This window comes from Eublepharis macularius, chromosome 4 (assembly GCF_028583425.1).
Source record: "Eublepharis macularius isolate TG4126 chromosome 4, MPM_Emac_v1.0, whole genome shotgun sequence".
Taxonomy (NCBI): Eukaryota; Metazoa; Chordata; class Lepidosauria; order Squamata; family Eublepharidae; genus Eublepharis; species Eublepharis macularius.
The window spans coordinates 164,158,361-164,180,439 of NC_072793.1; the positions used below are offsets into that span (position 1 = coordinate 164,158,361).

Consider the following 22,079-nt stretch of genomic DNA (forward strand, 5'->3'; position numbering starts at 1 on the left):
AATGATCTATAAAGAGGATTGGAAGTGCATTATCCAACGTGTGCGGAATCACTCCAACAGAACAATGCTGGTTACAAAAGCACTATTGGCAAATCTATGCATACACTTCTATAAAAGGTTTCGAAATATCTAAACTCACACATAATTGCTGTCTATTTGGGATCATTCAAATGTTGATAAGTTTATAAGAGCCAGTTTGGTGTAGAAATTAAGAGCAGCGGGACTCTAATCTGGAGAACCGGGTTTGATTCTCCACTCCTCCATTTGAAGCCAGCTGGGTGACCTTGGATCAGCCACAGCTTCTAGGAGCTCTCTCAGCCCCACCCACCTTACAGGGTGTTTTGTTGTGGGGATAATAACATACTTTGTAAACCGCTCTGAGTTGGAATTGAATGTTATTATTATTAAGGTCCTCAATCCAATTAATTACAGAAAGCAGGCTCTTGTCTTTCCAGTCTTTCAGTGACTGTAAGGGCATGAACGATCCATCTCTTTTTAACATCCTCAAAAAGAAATGAGTATATTCTAATACAAAATTAATATGGGTAATGACTTTCTTCCAAAAGGGCCAAATAACAGGACATGTCCAAAGCATATGCTTTAGAGAAATATCTTGTAAATTATACCACCAACAGTTACACACTGTACTTAATCCTTTAGTAAAGAAGTGCTGAGGTGTCCCATATATCCTAAACATATTTTTTTGCAGAATAAGTCAGAGCTTAAGATCCACAGCAGCAACACACATAAGACTTAAAGCTTTATCCCATTGCTTTGGCTGAAGTGGGCATTCTAGTTCACTATTCCATTCATCTCTACGACTGTGTGTCATATTTATTGACCAACATCAGATATTTATATACAAATAGCGTACTGTTTTGGGTATTGATTCAGTAAGAGTTTCCAAAAACGGGAGATTCTGAAGCACTCAAAGCTACCAGATCATACCTGATAATGTTGTAATTGTAAATATTGCCATTCAGCAGAAGATGGAAAATCATATTTAAACCTCAATTGAGAAAATGACAAAAAAACTCATCATTGTAACCTATCAGTTGATCTAAGGTAAAAATTCCCTTATCTATCCTTTCATTAAAAATATTCCCAATTTTTAGATCTGGATTGGCCTATAATGTTTGTATAGCATGTGAGAATGGGTCAAATTGTGATATTGTCATGATATGCACCATATTTCTCTAGCTAGCTACAGAAATTGCAGGAGGAACAAAATCCATTTTAACATAAGTAGACCCTAATGCATTCCACTTAGAAAGTTGCTCCAAAACAGAAGCCTCTAAGAGAGCCCAAGATTAATTATCCAATTGAGAGGAGCAATCCAATGATTAGTACACATTAGCAAACGTGCCTGATGATACGTAGAGATGGGCACAAACTGGAATAGGAAAACGAACCACGAACCAGTCCGGTTCGTGGTTCGTGAACTAGCGGTTCATGGAAGCTCATTTTCCATGAACTCCCACGGACTGGTTCGTAGTTCTTGTTGAACCCCAATACCCCTTTCCGTGCTGCTGCAAAGTGACATGGAAAGGGGCATTTAAACCCATGCATCAGCTGTTTGTCGGGGAGATCCCTGAGGAGCTGATCCAAACTGGTGGGGGTTTAAAATGGCCATTTCCCTGCTGCTGCAAAGCGGCACAGAAAGGGGCATTTAAACCCCCAAATCAGCTGCTTGTTGGGGTTCTCACTGACAAGCAGCTGATCATTTAAACAGCAGGACTTAGCTGCCTGGTCAGGAGTTCCCGGCTGGCCAGCCAAACCCCGCTGTTTAAATGATCAGCTGCTTGTCGGGGATCTCCCCTGACAAGCAGCTGATCCGGGGGTTTGAATGCCCCTTTCTGTGCTGCTTTGCAGCAACACGGAAATGGGCACTTAAACCCCCACTGGCTTGGATCCGCTGCTTGTCGGGGAGATCCCCAACAAGCAGCTGATCTGGGGGTTTAAATGCCCCTTTCCGTGCCACTGCTGCATGGAAAGGGGCATTTAAACCCTATGAACCACAAAGTGGTTTGTGAACTTGCTCCAGTTTGTGAAAGTTCATGGTTCGTGATTCGTGAAAGAACCACGAACCTCACGGTTTGTTTTTTCCCCGGTTCGTGCCCACCTCTAATGATAAGTACTAAGGTCTCCTTCATTAATTGAGAGTTGCATCCTCTTTAAAGAAATCTTAGGTGGTGATGAACCCCACATACATTTACAAAGCAAAATATTAATATTATGAATATATCTACAAGGTATATGCAAAGGGATTGCATGCATAACATATACTTTGGGGGATAGAGTTTTTTAAAAAAATGAAATTGTTATAATACTGTAGAGATCTAGCTGTTTTAAGTCCCAAGAGACTGAAGCAAAGAAAATGCAGTAAAACTGCTGTGTGGACACTCCTTTGCTACTGCAAATGCTTCTGTTTAGCAGCAGTAAGAGCTACAGTCACCTGCTTCCATGTAGAAGCAGCCCAGGTCGTGGCTGTGTCTAAAAGTGCCTTTTCCCAGCTATGGGAGAGAGACCATCCGTAACAGTCCCTGGAGAGTTTTAACGAGACCACTGTTACACTCACACTGATCAATTCTCAGATGAATTGCTGTAACTTCCTCCAGGTGAGGATTTTCATAATCTGCACCAAGCACAAAATGCATCTGCTTTGTTAATGGTTAGAATTTATTGTATGTGGCCATAGTCCTTCACAATCTAAAACCATTCATTAAAACCAGAACAAAAAAATACAAGAATACAGATACAGTTATATACATATAAATAAAATTACTATAAAATGCATCTTACCTAAAACGTAAACATTAAACAGCATTAAAACCGAATGGTTTCTAATCTATGGCTTTGTTAATGGAACATGCCAGTGTGAGAATATTGCATCTATTGTTGCCCAAGCACAAGGGACATGGCCTCCTGCTTGGTGGCACCTCGACCATGCCTGGTGTTTAGCTTGCTTTCCATGGAAAAATTGGGGAATTTGGGAGAGTGTTACCAAATCACTATGAAATATTATGCAAGTTTTCTTAAATATCTTCTGTATTGGGATGGGTGAAGTATTTTAAGGCAGTTTTACCCACTCAGGCATTAACATGAACATTTTTATGTAAGACAAATGGTTGTTTTAAATAATGATTCCTGTGTATACTGATCTATGAAATATATTTTCAAGGGTGTGTGTATTGCTTTAATATGAATAATTTTGCAACAATTAATATTACAATTTGTCACATGAGAATGCATTAATAAAGAGTATAGCGTTTTTAATGTTATGTGCATGTTCTCTAGATATGCTCTGGTAATTGTATGCGATTCTTTTTGTCCGAGTCTGGCTTTTCAGGAAGGTTGCCCACCATTGATTTACCTGAGCTGAAGGGAGGGTAGAAGAGGGTAGAGGTATGCCTGGAGCTGGTCTGAGAACTGCGCCTGAGTTTCAGTGTGCAAGAGAAAGGGGAGAGCAGAGCAAGCTTTGCCACTGGAGACAAAGGAGAGCTTTCCCCCAGAACACTGGAGAACAGTTGAGACGGGCTTCCCTGTTCCTGCTGTGGGTGATTCTACCACTTTTGCCTTTGGGAATTTGCTGGAATTGACATAGTTGCAAAAACCTGTTGGCAGCAGTGGGAGGAAAATCTGTATCCATGTGCAGCATCAGGGGTGAAGCCTCTCCCAAACCACTTCCTGCTAATTTCCCCCCCTCCCAGACAGGTGTTTAAACTCGAAGCCTCCCTCCAGATTAAATCATCATGACTAACGTCCAGAGGGAATACCGCTCCTATGGACCATCAAAGCCCCAGTGCATTAATCTGGAGCAAGAATTCCAGCGTAAACACTCTGATAAGAACATAAAAATCATGCTTCCGGATCACAGCAGTGATCCGTCTAATCCATAATCCTGTTTCACAAAGTGGCCAGCCAAATGGTCTAGAGGGCTAATTCCCAGGACATAGAAGTCGACTGTCCACTGATACTTGCCTCGTTGTACTGCTACTCAGATGTTTGCTGTCTCCTCATATGGAGATTCCCTTTTGCTACCAGGCCTACCACGCAAATGGACTTCTCATCCAGGAAACTGTCTAATACTCTTTGAAAGTAATCTACGCTCATGGCCATCGCTACATTCCCTGGCAGTGAATTTCCCCATTTAATTACAAATTGAGTCAAGAAGTATTTCCTCTCATCCAGATTCTGTTGCCAATTAACTTCTTTTGGCAGGGGGCATGTTATAATATTATGAGATAAAGAGAAAGCAGCTTTCTCTAAATTAAAAAATACCATTTTTGATTCCTCCAAAAATCTATCTAGAACTGCTCAGAATGTAAAAAGCTCAGAATGGGAATACTCGTTTGCAATCAAAGAATCTACATGGCCAAAAGTATACAAGCGCTCCAAGTATGGAATAAATTTCATTGGGAAGACATGATGGTAATATGTAGGTTTAGAAACTGGTTCCTGTACGTTTAGAGGAATATCAGGAAGTTTTACAAGGAAATTTAATGCTAAAAATGGCAGTGAACCTTGAGTCAATAAATGGATTGATGAGGCTTGTTTTCTACTAGATCATGAACATCAATTCAAAGGAGCTTAGTGTTGGCTGGAGGAAACGTAGCTTTGCGTCCAAGAGCAGGAGCGAGAGGGTCCCTTTTGGTGGGTGCTTTAAAGGGGGGGTCTATGTATTCCATTTGACATCAATGACAGAATGGATTTCGTGCTAACGTTGATTTTGTTTTGCTTCTTTTCCCAGCATGTGGAGGGCACAACCTGATACCCTCCACCTTAAAGCCCCTTAAATTATTCCTCTATGCAGGATGCTGGCAAAAAGGCCTTAGGTTCACGTGGTGAGAAGCTGCTCCCCCTTCCCCTTCTTTTTGCCTTTTAATGTTCAGCCTGATGAAATTGTAATATTTCTAGTCCTCCAGATAACAATACCATAATAGCTTTAACCTGACTTTAATGTGAAGTTCAAGCTCTGCTCACAACCTGAGTTTGATCCTGGCAGAAGCCGGGTTCAGGTAGCTGGCTCAAGGTTGACTCAGCCGTCCATCCTTCCAAGGTTGGTAAAATGAGTGCCCAGTTTCCTGGGGGTAAAGTGTAGATGACTAGGGAAGGCAATGGCAAACCACCCCATAAAAAGTCTGCCAAGAAAATATTGTGATACCTAATGTGAAGAATAGCTAAAACATCTTGTACAACAGTATCCAAGCCTTGTCCAATGAACTGTGGTCACGTGATGTTAGGACAAAAATTATCTTCACCCCAAAAATTATCTTCACCATTTAATATCACAAATTGCACCGTGTTCATCATACACTGACATATCCCTATAAGGCTCACTGGAGATTTGCTCTTTCTAGCCGAATGTATCAATATTGGTCCCTCGTCTTTCAGGGGCCCTGCGATGGATAAATGCATAGATTATTTTCAGTCAACTGAGATGAACCATTGCCTTTTGTGACCTCTGGGGAGCACTCTTGAGATCTTTCCTTTTATTAATATGCTCCTTCAGCCACAGGTCTTGAGCAAAATCTGTAGAACAGATCAATACTATACCAACGACATTTAAACATTAATGCATACATAAATTTTTTTACCAAGATAAGATCTGTCATGACCCCTTCTGACCAGCCAAGTGACTGTCTCAGAGGGCTCAGAGGAAGAACCTGAGGTGCCAAGGCCAGGGGACCAGGAGGACCAAAGGGGTCAGGGAAGTCCCAATTCTGCAGAGGCACCTGCTGACCATGGTCCAGCAAGGCCAGAGGCCACCCTGCTGGAGTCTGCAAGGCCAGCTTTGCCACTGGCCTCTGAGACAGCCACTAGGACTCCACCAGGCATAATGTGAACCCAGGCCAATGGGACTTGCTCCCACTACACAAAGGCGGCGGAAGGCCTGGACTGAGGCAGCACAAAGGAGGCCAAATGACAGACTAGCAGTATGCAGTCCCAGCCTGGATCCAGAACCTGCTGTAAGATAAGTTGTGTGGTGTATGGGGTGCGGTATACGTGACAGCAATTGTACCCTGAATATGAAACAGTAGTAAGATGTTGGTGGGAAAGGATGTTTAAGCAACGTGTTTAGCACTGGAATCAAGACTCAGGAAGTAATAATCCTGCTCTGCCAAGACTTTACTAAGTAGATATCATTACATACAGGCAAATATTTACATTTAGGTCATGTGTGAGCTGTCTTTCTCAAGTCAGATCACATGTTCATCTACCCCAGCACTCTGTTTCCAGCAGTGCACAGCCAGCATCCCTAGTAAAGATTATAGCCTGATAGAAATAGTCACTCCCTCCTGTTTGTTCCAAGCACCTGGTATTCAAAGTCCTGCTGCTTCTTATTACAGAGGGAGGCCAATCCCCTGGTTAAGGCAGTTGCTTGTTTCTGTGCCTCCTCAAACTCTTAAGTATATATAGGGGGTGGGATGATCAGAATGGTGCAGTTGACTATAGGAGTGTATCAGCTGCACATTTTTAGAAGCCCTCTAGTGACTCAAGGAGGACAATTCTGGGGAAACAGTAGATGATGGAGGGAAGTGTACAGAAAATTCCCCTGTGGGTGCTTCATCCCCAGTGCAAATGACTCTGAATGCAAAAGGAAGAATCCTGACAGGGCGGAGGCAGTGCCTTTTCCAAAGGGGAGAAAGGTGGGCAGGATCCTGCTTGGAGAGATCAGGGGAGAAGAAACCCCTTCTAATCTTGAGGGTCTTCTCCATTCTACCATATTTTATTTTCTTTCTTGCCCCACTTTCTTATGTCCCAAGACCAGCCCCATGTTAGCACTGCAACAATGTGAAGGGGGAAAATCTCGTGTTTTGCCCCTTCAGGGGAGATTTAATGAGTGGAAATGGCAGCTGAAGCTTTTCGTGGCACAGAGATAAATAACATCCCTATAAAAAGCCAGGTTCGAGCCCGGTAGCACCTTAAAGACCAACGAGATTTTCTAGGGTATAAACTTTCAAGAGTTAACTTCCTTTCGAAGCTTTGACTCTTGAAATCTTACACTCTAGAAAATCTTATTGGTCTTTAAGGTGCTACCGGACTCGAACCTTCCTCTTCTACTGCAAGACCAACACGGCTACCCACATGAAACTATCCCCATGAAGATAATTTTAGGTGGGTGTTGGTCTGTAGTAGAAGAGGAAGATTTGGGTCCAGTAGTACCTTACAGACTTTTCCACTGCATGCATCTGACCAAAGGACCTTTTACTCTTGAAAGCTCATATCCTGGAAATCTAGTTGATCTCTAAAGTGCTGCTGGGCCCAAATCTTGTTCTATCCCCATTAAGAGTCTTTCAAAGAAGCGGGGAATGCTTTTCTCCACACTGACTTTGCAGTAGAAGTATAGGGCAAAGAAGCCCATTATACGCTGCCCCATGAGTGGGGAGAGAGCCACACAGGGCAGGGAGGCGCACCCACCGGGGCGGTCTCTCCCTTTCTGCTCTGGCGAAGCCTCTCAAGAAAGCAGCGCTCGGCTCAGAAGGGCCGTGGCCCCGTGAAGTCTCTGGGCAGACACATTTTGCAGTAATCGTCGTAGCAACCCATATGAAAGTGGGAAGCGCGTCCACACGAGGAGCAGACGAAGCGCCTTCCGACCGGATCGAGTCTCTGTCTCTAGCTACGAAGCCTGCGCGGTCCTCTGTCTTTCGGGGGCGGAAGGGTTAACGGCAGAGAATCTGCATTCCTAGAGAGGCAAGAAGGAGGTAGGTGATCTGACGTCACTTCCTCCCCGGGACTTAAGCTTTCTTGTCTCTTGTGCGCTCGCAGCGTCAGCCTCTGTTCGGTCCTGGGCAGATCTGGTGAGTGTTTGGGCAAAGGGGAGTCTCGGGGCTGCAGGAGGCTGAGCGGTTTGGTGGGAGGGGGACTGCTCAGAGAATAGAGCGGCTGCCCATGCTCTAGGCTAGAGGCACAATTTTCCTTGTAAAGGGAGTGGGATCCCTGAGGGTCTGCACTGAAATCTAATGAAAAGAGGCAGATGTTGTTTGTTGTTCTAACAACAACAACAACAACATTCGATTTATATACCGCCCTTCAGGACAACCACTCAGAGCAGTTTATAAAGTATGTCATTATTATCCCCACAACAAAACGCCCTGTGAGGTGGGTGGGGCTCCAGAGAACTGTGACTAGCCCAAGGTCACCCATCTGGCTTCAAGTGAAGGAGTGGGGAATCAAACCCGGCTCTCCAGATTAGAGTCCTGCATTCCTAACCACTACACCAAACTGGTGAACTCGGTAGTTCTTTCTTCATGAATTCAACCACAGCTGTTGATGCTCCTTAGAAAGCTGTATATCCCAAAACAAGCCCTGGCCACCAGGGATCCTGCATCTTCACATTCAGGGGACTCCACCCTAGAAAAGAACTGCCGCCTTTCCTTGGATCAAAGCCTACTTTTGTGTTAATTGTTTCAAAATTTGGTGCCCCTGCTAGGCTTTGATCCAGAGAACAGCAGCAATGTCCTTGCAAGGTGTAGGGATACATGATTTCTGGTGGCCCAGGGGTTGTTCTGAGGTGTGGGTCTTTCTAAATACCTTCAGTCTGTGTGGTTGGATTCACATAGGGAACCAACTTCAACATCATTCTGTTATAGTTGCTCACGGATGATCTGGAGTCTTCAGATGGAAGTGAGTGCTGCAGAGCTTTGCAGATGACCCCAAACCTTTCAAGAGACTGAAGACCAGAGTGAATTGCAAAAAGTTCAAATGAAGTTCAATATTTATGTGGAGTGATACACACCCAGGTAAAAAATCCCAGTTCTACTTGAATTCCTTGTAAACGTTTTTATCCGCTTGACTGAGAGTTGCCGAAGTGGCTTACAAATATCCAATGAGGCAATTCCTGTAAAAACCAATTGGACCTCATAAAGTCCCTCTGCAACAAACAGGTCTTTCAACATTGCGCTAAAGGGTGGTACAATATTAAGCAGTGGGTGACAAAAATACAGATTGGACCGTGCAGCTGGGTAAAGAGGAATGTTTTGACCCATTGCCAAAAAAAATTGGAAGAAGCTGAGTGCAAGAGGAATAGATGTGAGGAGGGGTATCTGACACTGCAGAGCCACAGCAGAGGAGGCCCTGCCTCTTATTTCAGAAAGTGGAGCTGTAAAGAGCAGGATCTACAAGGATGGTCTCTGCCGATAGGCAGGCTCCTATGGCAACAGGCAGTCCTTTCAATATCCTGGTCCCAGGCCAAAAAGAGACTCTAAAGTTAATACTCAGCACATTGAATTGGGCTGAGATGGGCAGACAACTTGAACTCATTGCAACTTCTGAAGTGTCTTCAAAGGCAGCTCCTCACAGAGGACATTGCATGAGTCCAGACTGCTCACTGATACACACTGATGGGGCCTGAGCCGGTGGTGTCAGATCAAGAAAGGGATATTCAGGTCAGATGCATAATTAATGAAAACAGTGCAGAGAGCAATGAAAAGGGCAAATTATGCTCTAGGGATTGTTAGGAAAAACTAAACATTAGGCATCATAATTTTTTAAAAACAAAAATGTTAATGCAGCTGTTTTTCAAATGGGGTGAAAGCTTTTTGTTGGCCCATCTCAGAAAGGAAGACATAGCAGAGCTGGAAAAGATACAGAGAGGGCAGCCCCAAGGATTGAGAGGTGACGGCATCTTCTCTTGGAGAATAGTAGGGTCCAGTAGCACCTTTAAGACTAACCAACTTTATTGTAGCATAAGCTTTCGAGTAACACAGATGCATCTGACAAAGAGAGCTGTGGGTCTCAAAAACTTATGCTACAATAAAGTTGGTCAGTCTTAAAGATGCTACTGGACTCTTTACTATTTTGCGACTGCAGACTAACACGGCTAACTCCTCTATATCTCTTCCCTTGGAGAAAAGGCTGCAGCAGGTGGAGCTGTGTCATTTTGAATGCTGCTGATAGAGGAAGGATGTGATGAGATACGTATACAACTATATTGAGGAGAAAGTGGCGAGCAAAACCTTTCTCTCCCATAATGCCAGAAATCTGTTATGCGATACAGTCAATGTCTCAAAGGCAGATAAGAAAAAGAGACCCTTCCTTGCTATGCTTTTGGGATTCATTGCCTTGGAGTGGGGTGAGGGCCACTGCCTTAGATGCTTTTGAAGGGGGGAGCGTAGAAAAATTGATGGAAAAGGAATTGTAATGGCAAAAAGGAGCCTCCATACTCTCCTCCCTGGAGAGGCTCCCTGTTTGCTAACAACAGACCTTGTTGTCTTTGCAGGACTGAGTAGCCTCACCCAGTGAGCCAGGTGTGGCCTTGACTTAAGACCTTGCAGCAGAACAAGGAGATCCATTGGCCTGATCAGAAGCTGGTTTGATCCGATGGAAGAGCAAGGATTATCTCGCCCTGAATCAGGAGAAGGACCTCCTAGTCTCCAGGGTGTGGAAATCTGGGAGAGATCTGCACAAGAGATCCCAAGTGAGGACACTGCCAGCTCAAACACAGAGTGTCGGCACTTCAGGCTCTTCCGCTACCGAGAGGCTGAGGGCCCCCGAGAGGTTTGCAGCCAACTGCACCATTTTTGTTGGCAATGGCTGAAGCCAGAAAGGCACAGCAAGAAGGAGATTCTGGACCTGGTGATCCTGGAGCAGTTCCTGACTGTCCTGCCCCCGGAGGTGGAGAGCTGGGTGAGAGAGTGCAGAGCAGAGACCAGTTCCCAGGCGGTGGCCCTGGCAGAAGGATTCCTCTTGGGCCAGGCGGAGGCCCAGGAGAAGGAAGAGCAGGTGAGTGTGTTTCATTCTGAAGAGCTAGAGATGAAAGAGATGATCCTAAAAATCCCCCCCTTTCAAGTACGCAACTTTCGGTGGAAACCAGCCAAGAAACATCCTTTTCTTCTTTCTCCCTTCAGCTTTAGGCCACACTTCTTTTCCTCATCCCTCTCCCACTTCTTGTCTTCTGTTTCAGGGGTTGTCAGAAGGGGCTGTTGATTTTCTCAAGGCTGAGAAGGATCCATCAGAGCCCAGGCAGAGGTCACTCACAATCTCATTAGACAGTGATGGTGCTATCCCACTGGGTAAGGACTTAAAGGGGGCAGGTTTCAGTTTGGTCTCCTCTCAAGTAAGCATATTCTATTTCCGTATATCTCTTGCTGTTCTTCGTGAATACAGAGGCATTGATAATGGAGCAGTTTTCCCCACACCTTCCTTATCTTAGACCAAGCCCCCACCTCTGGAGACCTTTAAACAAAATCAGTACCTGATAGATTAGTGTAGTGCAGTAACGGTGTAACAGTCTTTTGCTACTATTTCTAACCCAGCTTTCCTCCCAGTTTAAGGCCCTGAAAGGAATACCAAAGAAACAAAAAAAGCGCCTTTGTCTGTTGGTGGAAAATGACGATAGACAGGGACAAACAAATTTCCTTGGAGAGGGAATTCCACAAGTTTGGTGCGCTTTCTCAGGTTGCCACTATTGTCCGACATGGGGGCTTTCAAAGCAAGGCCCCCAAAGATGACTGTATTGGTTGGGGTAGATTTATATGCGGGTAGGTGGTCTTTAAGGTATAGTGTTATCAAGCTGGGTAGGGCTTTAAATACCAGCACTTAATTGTTCCCAGAAGCAAATTGGAATCCAGAATAAGTGAAACAAGACTTACAGTGATGTGGCTCACATGACCCATTCAGGTGAACATTAATCATTGCAGCATTTTGTATCAATTGTAGCTTCTGGACGCTTGTCAGGGAAGGCCCACATAGAACACATTGCAGTAATTTCTTTTTGTCGTTATTGTAGAGTTACAAGGAGAAAGGTGCAGGCTCAGTATTTCCACTTAGAACTCTCAATGAAAAGGGTTGGAAACTTAATTTTTAAAGTAATGAAAGCTAGGAAATAATAGATTGTAGCAATATTTTCTTCTACTGTTACTGACAAAACAGGGAAGCAGAACAAATAGAGGACAACTTTTGGTGGATACTCTAAAAACAGTGCTGTAGCATGCAAGGCATGACAGAACAAATAGTGCATTGGTTGTATTGTCGAAGGCTTTCACGGCCGGAGAACGATGGTTGTTGGGGGTTTTCCGGGCTGTATTGCCGTGGTCTTGGCATTGTAGTTCCTGACGTTTCGCCAGCAGCTGTGGCTGGCATCTTCAGAGGTGTAGCACACAAAAGACAGATGCATTGGTTGCTGGCATCTTTTGGGGGATGGGGGGAGATAGAATTAATTAATTTGATAAGATCAGAGTTGCCACTCAAAAGATTGGAAGAATATGAGCCAGTAGATTTGAAGATTTTCATCTTGGGAGGGAAGCTGTATCCCCTTAAAGAACATGCAATTAGCAGCACCATAAACATCTTCCAACCTCTGTTCTCTCCCTTACAGATAGTGGATGGACATTTCCTACTTGTTTGGAGCCTCTCCCTCTTGGTGGCAGAGCGGAAGCATCATCGATGGACTCAGACGAGGTAGAGAAGGAATTTTTAAAGGTCTTCTAACACCTTCCGTGCACCTGTCTCTTGCACAAATCTCTTTTTTTTTAAATTTTTTTATTGGATTAGAAATCAATCAATATTATACTCATTACAATCAATTTCCTTTAAATATTCCAGTTCTAACCCCCTCCCTTTCACCCCCCTTTGGTTGACTTCCAACAGTTTTCCAACCCCTTATCCATTATTCCCCCTACTCATTTCAAACTTATTTTATTCCATTAAACATATACTTTCACTCTCTTCTAAGCTTATCTATTATAACACAGTGCTATCTCTGTTCCCTTTCCCACTTAACTTGTCAACTAAGTATTACATTCCTGGCATATATTCTTTAATAATAATAATAATTTATCTAATTTTTGTCCTCTATACTCTATCTTACACATTCTAGTCTCATCAATATGGGACAAACAATTTGTCCCTCATTCTATATAACTTTAATTACTTCTATAAACATTGTATCCATTCAATATAAGTCAATCAACTTAACTTATACTCTATATGTTACTCTTTACTTCCTTCTACATATCTTATATTCATTCTATTTTAATTATATAATTTCTCCATTATACAGTTGTCAGCCAGTAATAATCAATCAATTTGACCCATACTCTGCACATTTCTAAGTACTTCTATAAACACAGTATACATTCGGCATAAGTCAAACAATTTAACTTATATTCTGTATGTTACTATATATTTCTTTCCACCTTTCTTATATTCATTCTATTTTGATTACATAATTTCTCCGTTATACAATTATCTGCCAGAAATAAAACTAGTTAATTTCTATCCTTATAATTCTTGTAATAACACCTCTATTGCTTAATACTATATGTAATAGTCAAATAAAATAGTTGCTTAGAATTTTTCCTTTAACTTTCCTCCCCCCGGTAAAGTCACTTCCCTCTTCTTTTGTTGTATTTCAGTAATTTTCAAACTGCCACAGTTCTCCTCCCACCTCCCATTTTTTCACCAAATATTGTTTCAGCTTCTCCCAATCCATGTTAAACTGTCCTGGATCAAGGTCTCTCAGTTTCCTTGTCATTTTGTCCATTTCCGCCATGTACAGCAATTTATAAATCCAGTCCTCGATAGTTGGCACTTCTTGTTTTCCACTTTTGCGCATACAAAAGTCTAGCCGCTGCTGTCATGTAAAATAACAATGTCCTATATTGTGCTGGAATATCCTCCATTCCCAAGTTCAGTAGCAGGAGTTCTGGGTTCTTATTAACTTCAAATTGTAAAATCTCACTTATCACTCTTATTATTTCCCCCCAGTACTGCCTAGCTACCTCACAAGTCCACCACATGTGATACAAAGCTCCTTCATGCTTTTTACATTTCCAGCATTTGTTAGACATGTTCAAATTCCCTAGCGCAATTTTCTTTGGTGTCAGATACCAACGATATATCATTTTGTAAACATTCTCTTTAATATTAGTGCATGTCGTAATCTTCAACGTATTTTTCCACAAGTATTCCCATGCCTCCATTGTTATTTCTTTATTAAAATTTATGGCCCACTTCACCATTTACACTTTGACTATCTCATCTTCTGTGTACCATTTTAACAACACTTTATAAATCTTAGAGATTTCCTTTTTATCCTCTTGTAGAATTACCTCCTCTAATTCCGAATTCTCCATTCTTACCCCTCCCTTCGCACAGTCCGAGTTATAAAGATCTCTAATCTGTCTGTATTGAAACCAATCGTAGCTTGGAGACAGCTCCTCTTGCGTCTTTATTCTTAGTTTAAAAAATTCTATTCGTGTTATCTCCTTGTACGTTAAGCGCTGTTGTTCATTATCAACAATTCTCGGATCTATTACTTCGTAAGGAACCACCCAGGAGGGAATTCCTTCCTGTAGGTAATCTCTGTACTTCTTCCAAATTGTGAAGAGGCGTGCTCCCCAAGAAGGCTGTGGACACCACTAAAGAAACTTTGGGTCTGCCAGAAGGAATCTCTTAACCACCTTGCCTTCCCTCTCTAAATCGACTTACATTTACTGACCCTGAAAATAAACTCTTTCCCTACTTCTTTCAGGGTCTGGTGACCTTTGAGGATGTGGCTGTGTTCTTCTCAGAGGAGGAGTGGGCTTTGCTGGAACCGGACCAAAAGGCTCTGCACAGGGAAGTCATGGCGGAGAATTACCAGAATCTGGCCTCTCTGGGTATGGCTTCCTCCTTGCTTTTTTCTGTGACAGTGCGGAAAGCTGAAGTTGTTGCTGTTGTTGGTTTGTATCAGTCACTGAGGACTGATGCACCACTTCTGTGTTGCTTGGATATGCTCTGTTAATTCAGCTGTAAAATTTATGTGTAGCTATTCATACTGGAGGCACAAAGGCAACATAACTAAAACTCTATGAATGTCTTATTCCTATCATTGGACTTGGTTGGATGCACCAAAGTCTATTTTAGCACTGCTTGACTCTTCCTGTGTTTCCCCCTCCCTCTTCTTGGTGAGCAGGACTTCAGATTCTTCACAGGGACAAAAGCACCTTTATCTGGGAGCCCTTGACCAAAGCTGCATTAGATGCCTTCAGGCTTGGTTGGAGGAAGCCCCTGAGGTGGCCTCCTGGTTGAAGAATATGTTCCATTTCATTCTTTCCCACTTACTGGGCAGGAGTCAGCTTGTACATACTGGCTGATTTGGAACCCCTGAATATTTCTTGCTTTCAGAAATGCTAGAAATAATCTGTCTGTGGGGGTGGGCTCTAGCATCACCTCTGTAGGCTGCCACTCACTCAAGATGAGCTCAGACTGACTTACCAGAAAACACCCAGCCACCAGTTGTAGGGAAAATAAGATGGCAGCAATTCCTCCATGTTACTGCTTGGCACCTAAGCTTTTCTGCCTCCCAGCCCTCTGAATGAACACTGCCGATAGCAAGCTGCGAAATCTACCAATAATGCTACCAAGTGAAATCTTCTCCTTGCCTGTGATCAAAAAAACTCCTTGTACCTCAACATAAATGAACGAGAACCTATTAAATCTCACTAGCTGAGTGGGAGGTTAAGATGGGGAAGGGGGTCAGCAAGGAAAAATGAGGGGCTGTTCCTACTCTAGCTCCCCTTCTCCTTCCGTTGGCCAGACACTTCATCACACAATGCAGTTATCACTGTCTACAACATCCCTACAGAATGAGCACCAAATAGCACCACAAAATGTATTTGCATGTCTTCACACTGCACTCCATTTGTATGCTATGATAACTGCTTAAGTATTCATCCAAAGTTCTCCACCAAGGTCCTTCAGAGTCAGGTGGCAAAAGCTTTTCTGAGCGAGCCACAGCCAGCCTAGAGGCCTTTTGGCTGTGCCTCCCAATTGGCTGATCCCCTTTCCTTCATACCCAATCCAGCCTCATGCTACATTTGAAACAAAAGGGGGTGAGACAAACAGATCCCTGGTCTTACTGCTGTGACTGCATTTTCCCCCCGTGGTGAGCTAAAACTTTAATCCGGCCTTTTCAAATGATTGGGGAGAAAAATTGCCAAATTCTAGTTGCCTCATGAAGGGAGCTTCTAGGTTATAAAAAGTTCATAAATATTATCCTGGACTGGAGTTTTGTGTCAAGACTTTGGAATGGGGGGACCAGAGCTGTCAGTGTCCTGTCTTGGAAGCGGGGATGACAGGATCCGAAGGTCTGGGCCAAGTTTCTTACAGTGCAATCCTAAGAAGAGTTACTCTAGTCTAAACCCATTGATTTCAATGGGCTTACATTAGAATAACTCTTCTTAGGATCGCACTGTAGGGCCGGTGTAAGTATAGAATTTGCTAGCAAAATACGTTTTTATCCTAAGATCTGCCTTTATTCTGTTTGTCTAGAGTTGTACCTAAGTATCGGTACTTGCTGACATTTATCTGTACACAGCACCAAAGAGGAGCACAGTGTGTAAAAACGGAAAGAAAGCACCACACTGTATAATTATCACTGGACCGAATACATAACCCATGAAAGAAAATCCAAACGGCAATTATACAAATAAAGAATAATAATTATTGGAACACATACTTCCACATGAACTGAATACATATTCAAGAAGAGTCAATTTCTATCACAGATGTAGACAGGCATCCAGTATCTTGTCCCGGTTCAAATTTTTTTTAATGATAATTTGAATTTAAAATAGGGGCGGGGCTGTGAGGTGGGTGGGGCTACTTGGGTTGGGTTTGATTCACCTACTTCACAGGATGATTGTAGTGTGGGGATAATAATAACATACTTTGTAAACTGCTCTGAGTAGGTGTTAAGTTGTCTTGAAAGGTTGTATATAAATCAAATATTATTATGTTTGGCTTTCCGTTGTGAGGTTCCAAGGTGAAAAATGGATCTATTCAGTGATGGAAAGCTCAATTTCTTCCTCATTTGGTGTTTCTTTTTCTTTCAGCAGAGGACAGCAAGAGAAGGGGAATACAGGATGAAAAGAAAATAGAAGCCAGACTGCAAGAGAGAAAGAAATGTGTTGCTTTTTCAGGTTCCCAGTGCTCTCGAATCCCAGATCAAAAAGGAAGTCACATAGGAAATGAAGTGTATAAATTTCCTATATATGAAAAAATCACAATTGGTAAATCGAGCCTTCATGCCCATCAAAGAGTAAGAAAGGAGAAGAAACTGCTGAAATCATCAGCATGTAAAAAGAGTTGGAGTCTGAACTGCAAAAGATTAGTCAAAGGTGAAAAGCCATACAAATTTTCAGACTATGAAAAGAACATCAATCAGAAGGATAAACTCACTTCCCATCCAAGAATACACACTGAAGAGAGACCATATCACTGCTCTGAATGTAAAAAGAGCTTCAGTCAAAGCTCTCAGCTTTCTCACCATAAAAGAATCCACACTGGTGAGAAACCATACCAATGCTCAGAGTGTGGAAAGAGCTTCAGGTTGAGTTCAAGCCTTGCTTCTCATAAAAGAATGCACACAGGGGAGAAACCATATCAGTGCTCAGACTGTGGAAGGCACTTCAGTGACAGATCAGGACTTTCTTCTCATCGAAGAACCCACACTGGGGAAAAACCATATCAGTGCCCAGTGTGTGGAAAGAGATTTACTCAGAGCTCACAGCTTGATTCCCACAGAAGAATCCACACAGGGGAAAAACCATATCAGTGCTCTGTGTGCGGAAAGAGCTTCACTCAGACCTCACACCTTGATTCCCATCAAAGAATTCATACTGGGGAAAAACCATATCAATGCTCAGTGTGTGGAAAGTGCTTCAGTCACAGCTCAACCCTTACTGCTCATCAAAGAACTCACACTGGTGAAAAACCATATCAGTGCTCAGAGTGCGGAAAAAGCTTTAGTAAGAGCTCCTATCTTGCTTCTCATCAAACAATCCACACTGGGAAGAAACCATATCAATGCTCAGTGTGTGGAAAGAGCTTCAATTTCAGCTCACACTTTATTTCCCATCAGAGAATCCATACTGGAGAGAAACCATATCACTGCTCAGTGTGTGGAAAGTCTTTCATTGCCAGTTCACACCTTGCTTCCCATCAGAGAATCCACACTGGGGAGAAACCATATCAATGCTCAGAGTGTGGAAAGAGCTTCAGTCAGAGCTCAACCCTTACTGCCCATCAAAGAGTTCACACTGGAGAGAAACCATATCAATGCTCAGAATGTGGGAAAAGTTTTAGTAAGAACTCATATCTTGCTTCCCATCGAACTATCCACACTGGGGAGAAACCATATCAATGCTCAGTATGTGGAAAGAGCTTCAATTTCAGCTCATACCTTGTTTCCCATCAGAGAATCCATACTGGAGAGAAACCATATCAGTGTTCAGTGTGTGAAAAATCCTTCATTGCCAGCTCACAACTTACTTCCCATCAGAGAATCCACACAGGGGAGAAACCGTATCAATGCTCAGAGTGTGGAAAGCGCTTCAGTGACAGATCAAGCATTACTTCACATCGAAGAATCCATACTGGGGAGAAGCCATATCAATGTTCAGAGTGTGGAAGACGCTTCAGTAACAGATCAGGTCTGTATTCTCATCGAAGCAGCCATACTGGGGAGAAACCATATCAGTGCTCAGAGTGTGGAAAGCGCTTCAGTCAGAAATCAAAACTTGTTTCTCATCAAAAAATCCACACTAGGGAGAAACTATATCAGTGCTCTGAATGTGGAAAGAGTTTTAGCATTAGCTCAAGTCTTGCTCACCATCAAAGAATACATACAGGGGAGAAACCATATTGATGCTGAGTATTGGGAAAGTTTCATTAAGATCTCAAGTCTTGCTTCCCATCCAAGAGCCCACAGCGGGAAGAAACCATTTCCAAGTGTGGAACAAACTTCAGTCTGAGCTCACCCCTTCCTTCCCACTGAAGAATCTACACAGGGAGAAACCCCATCAGTATTAAGAATGGGTATATCTTCAATGACGGCTCAGGCTTATCAGTGAAAGAGAAAGAACTTCAGAGTCTCCTCACACTTTGCTTCCCATCAAAGAATCCACACGAGGACAAACCCTAAGAAAGTAACTTGCAAAGTAGCCAGCCAAGCTTTAAATACCTTTTTGAAGGGGAGGATTGTCCCTGTAACAATAACATAACATTTGATTTATATACCACCCTTCGGGACAGCTTCCACTCAGAGCAGTTTACAAAGTATGTTATTCTTATCCCCACAACAATCACCCTGTGAGCTGGGTGGGGCTGAGAGAGGTCTGGAAGAACTGTGACTGACCCAAGGTCACCCAGCTGGCTTCAAGCAGAGGAGTGGGGAATCAAACCCAGTTCTCCAGATGTCCTGCTGCTCTTCACCACTACCCCAAACTACTATATTTGGGGTATTATATATATATGGAAGTTGTATTGTGCCAGCTTTTCATCCCTTTTTATCCCTTGTACTTTCAAAGGTGACTACTCACTTCAGGGTTTTATGATTATTACAGATCATTTCAAACTTTCTCAAAATGCCTTGCAATCTAGTAATGGCCTGCTTGCTTGAATGTAATGAGATTTGCCAATTAACAGAGGTACCGTTTGTTCTGGACACCTCAGTGAGTTGTAGGGTCTGTTCTACTGCCTACCTGTGTCACTATTGGGTAGTTCAGTTTTGTAGCTGTTCCACTTCTTGGAGGACTGGAACCAGCAGATGACACTAGAAAATGGCTGCTCTTCTCTTTGGCCTTTGGGGTTTCACTTTGTCTTTCATGCTGTGGTGTCAAGAAGCCTGGAGTACAGTATCATCAGTATTTGGGTGGCACAAATTCCTCTCTCCTTTTGAACTAGTTCTAGGAAAGCTGTAGGTTCGTTCAAGTGGAGTCTCAAGTCAGCATTTCGTAGGATGAGGGCTGCAAAAATTGTTTTCATTTAGAGAAGATGGAAGTTTAATCAATGGAAGTTGTAGTTTAGTCCAGGAAAGATGGATGTAGCATTGGTGGGAGATGTGGATGATCCTGGAAGGTGGTGTGCAGCATCTATTAGTAGGGACTGTGTTCTCCCAAAGACTCCTGTGAGCAGTCAGGATGTCATCTTGGACCTGGCCTACACCTGGGTCATCGAGACCAAACCCCAGTTCAGTGCAGGAAATCTAAAGCTAAAGTATCCCTGACAGGTAGCTGTCCATACGCCCTCCTCTGATAACTGGTTCCATTACCCTTGAGTTAGTCTTACTTTTGGTGCTGTTTGAGCTGTCCATCAGGAAAAAGTGCCTTTCCCATCCTTGCCACTCTCTTCCACTTGAGGACTTCTTTTGATGGAAGCATCCAGCATTGGCTTCAGTAGCTTGGACCTCTTAAAATCCAGCAACATCCCAACAGGTGAGAGGGGCTGCACTTGGTCAAGATGGTGCCAGTCTGATGTCTTCACTGGCCACCATAATTTCAGATGGATTAATTCAGATGGTTCACATGCTTCTTAAGATCTTTTGGAGGCTTGGCGGTCTGTTCCTTCATTGCTATTTGATTCAACAAGGCTTATCAAATTTGCTTCTTGGCATTTCTGAGTGTCATTCTTTGGCTAAAATATCAACCACACAAAACAGCTCACTCCATCATTCTTGTGTGTTCTTATTTGCAGTGCAGCTTTCATGTGGCTGGATTCCTTACAGCCGGCTTGGCATGCGTGCACATGTGTGTTTTATGGGCAGCTGGTGAGCTGGAGGGGCTGGTCAACTGGAGTTCAGGGCAGGTGAAGCTTAGAAGTGGGAACAAAAGGAAGGGCATGGAGGGAAAGTCTCCAATCGGACTTTTCTGGGCAGAGGAACAGAGAACAGTGCAGAACAACTGTAGATCTTCCTGGATAAACCATCTGCCCTAAACCCTTTTCAGTGTGGCCTATGGGATGGAGATAGTGCAGGTGGATGATTTCCATTTGCATTTGCATGTAGACATGGGCTTGTGCCTCCTTGTTCTTACTGGATTTATCAGTAGTTTTTGATCTGGCAAACCATACAATTTTGTTGAGATGCTTAGAGATGGCTATCAAGGGTCATAATTTAGTTTCTCATCCCTTATGGATTGGATTCAGAGAGATGCTGCTGGAGGTGGATAATCATCAGCTTGGGACTTGTCATGTGGGATACTGCAAGGCTCCATTTTATCCCCCGTGTTGTTTAAACTTTAAGTAAAGCCTTTAGGACAGATCATTTGTGGGTCTGGAGTATTTCGTTGTCCAGGCCACCTGACGTTGTTGTGACGATCCTTTGTCAGTGCCTGGCTGCTGTGGTTAAATGGCTACGGATGAACAAGATGGAATTGAATCCAGATGTTGGAGATGATGCTGGTCGGACAAGGCTGAGGTTATGGAGAGCATTGGGCTTCCTACACTGGGTGGGCTGGAAGCTGACTGTTACTCTCCAAAGCTTTCGGAAGGATGACACTTTGGAAAGGGCTAAGAATGACAGCTGCCCATTCTCTAGCATTCACTGTTGGGCCTTCTAGCTAGTGGAATGGCCTGCCTAAAAAGGTCACAAAACCCTCCTGTACTTTTATCGTTTGACAGAATATGTGAAATGGAATAGTTGAAGAAGACATTTTTATAGCAGGGAATATAGTTGTGAAATTAAGGCTTGTTTGCATTGTTTTCTTCCTTGCTTATTTTTTTTAAAAATTATTTATATTCCATTTTTCTCCCTGATTAGGGACTCAAAGCAGCTTTTCACATTGTTCCATCCTCTTCCTCCTAATCCTCACAACAACAACCTTGTGAGCCTACTTTAGGCTGAGAGATTGTGATGGTCCCAAGTTCCATGTTTCCATGACTAAGCGAGGAATTCAGACCCAATTGTCCCAGGTCCTAGTCCAGTACTCTAACCACTACTTTATTGTGGCTTGCTATCTGTACATGCCAGCCCTTACATAAATATTACATTTGTTTTGTTGTACTATTTACCATTTTTGAAATTCAGCTGTTATGTTATTAGTATGTATGATACTGATGTATTGTGTGTATTATATGGTTTTTAGAGCATATACTCAGCCATGTGCCCTGATCTGTGGATACTTAAATATGGAGATTGGATCCATGTACGGAAAAAACGGATCCTCTTACACACCTGAAAAATGCTCTAGGTGTGTAGAAAAATCTGAAATCTAAAAATTTACACTGGGGAGTTAAAAAACCAAAATGATAAAAGGAGTATATAAATGAAGTAAATAAACAGCAAATATAAATGAAGATGGGTGGCAGATAAAAGG

The 22,079-nt window shown here is 43.0% G+C and overlaps 1 pseudogene; it reads left to right on the forward strand.

Annotated features, from left to right (window-relative positions):
• The window catches only part of LOC129327753 (zinc finger protein 850-like), a 29,484-nt pseudogene extending 10,749 nt beyond the window's left edge, over positions 1–18,735 (forward strand).
• The last annotated feature ends 3,344 nt before the right edge of the window (positions 18,736–22,079 follow it).